Below are 1818 nucleotides of genomic sequence, written 5' to 3' on the forward strand. Positions count from 1 at the left end.
AAAGATAGATCAGCCATGATTGAATGGCGGAGTAGACTAGATGGGCCAAATGGCCTAATTCTGCTCCTAGAATTTATGAACTTATCAGGCAAGAACATACTGGGGAACGAGGTAAATCCTGCGGTTTATATTACATTTGTTTCAATGCAAAAGGCCTGATATAACACGCCACAGCTCAAACGAAGAAAGTAAAACGTTCAAAGCACACTTCTAACATTTGGAATATTTATACAACAGCAAAAGGCATCACCTTTGATGTGTGATTAATTACTCATGAAATAACTCTGGAAGATGAGGATATAATTTAATATTTCAATGTGTTGTGACTCATTTTATGAGGCAGAAGGGCGATTGGATTTCTGACAAAATACCTTAAAGCAAATTACTGCTTCAGTTACAGTGTGGGTTTGTTTAACATAATTCAGCCATAACTATACCCCTCAGTATCTCAGCTGTGATTCAGCTTGGCAAAGATTTCGCGTCTGAGTCACAAAGTTGATAGGTTTGGGTATAAAACCAGGCCTGATGTCTCAGTGCTTCCCCATTGTGGCAGCTGCATTAGTTTATTCATTAGTTTATTATTGTCATGTGTACCAAGGTACAGTGAGCAGCTTTTTGTTGTGTGCTATCCAGCCAGCGAAAGGTCTACACATGATGACAATCAAGCAATCCACAGTGTACAGATACAGGATAAAGGGTATGATGTTTAGTAAAGTCCATTTAAAGATAGTTCAAAGGTCTCCAATCAGGTAGATGGGAGATCAGGACCGCTTTCTCGTTGATGGTTCAGTAGAAGCCTGATAAGATCTGGGAAGAAACTGTGTCTGAATCTGGAGGAGTGCGTATGAAAACCAATCCACCCCCTTAGGCCCCTGTCCCACTGTACGAGGTAATTCACGAGTTCTCCCGAGTTTTCCCCTGATTCGAACTCGGAGCGGGTCCGTAGGAGTTCGTGGATGTCTCGTCGTGGCTCGTAATGCTAACGGTAGGTATAAAAAGTAACAATTTTTTTCATCGCGAGTATTTTTTTTACTCGTGGACATTTTCTGCAGGGATGAAAAAACGTCACGAGTTACCAGATGTCCCAAGTACCTACCGTTAGCATTACGAGCCGCTACGAGACATCCACGAACTCCTACGGACCCGCTACGGACCTTCTCCGAGTTCGAATCAGGGGAAAACTCGGGAGAACTCTTGAATTACCTCGTACAGTGGGACAGGGGCTTTAGCTAGATGAGAATGGTTCTAAAGCAGTGTGGGAGGAAACTGGAGCACCTGGAGAAAATCCATGCGGTTACAGCACCCGTGGTCAGGATCGAACCCGGGTCTCTGGCGCTGTAAGGCAGCAAATCTACCGCTGCGTCACCGTGCCACCCTCCTTCAAAAGGCTCTTCACCGTCACACATTTTCAGATGTCCTAACACTGCCAAAGTCACCACAGAACTGCAGCACTTTCCGTGTCAATTTAGATTTAAAGTCAAACGGGTTTGGAAAGCTGCTCTTGTCTCTTTGTAATCTTCACTCGCCCTTTGACTTTTTCCCATTGGCATCTCGTTTGAACTCAATGAGTATCATTGTTTTTTCTAGGGCTTGTTAAATTTGCAGGGGGTCAAAGCGCAGGGCATGGTCAGTATGTGGTGCTTAGCGGGCAGTGAGAAACTATTGATCTGCCTGTCCAAAAGGATTGGCAATTGGCCCGATCAATGTCCATGCTCCACCATTGTATAAGTACAGCAGACAAGCTGCCAGTACGGACCACGATTCCTATAAATCACCAGAGACTCCGGGTCAAATCCAAGGGCTCCCAAGTTTGCAATC

This window comes from Amblyraja radiata, chromosome 19 (genome assembly GCF_010909765.2).
Source record: "Amblyraja radiata isolate CabotCenter1 chromosome 19, sAmbRad1.1.pri, whole genome shotgun sequence".
NCBI lineage: Eukaryota > Metazoa > Chordata > Chondrichthyes > Rajiformes > Rajidae > Amblyraja > Amblyraja radiata.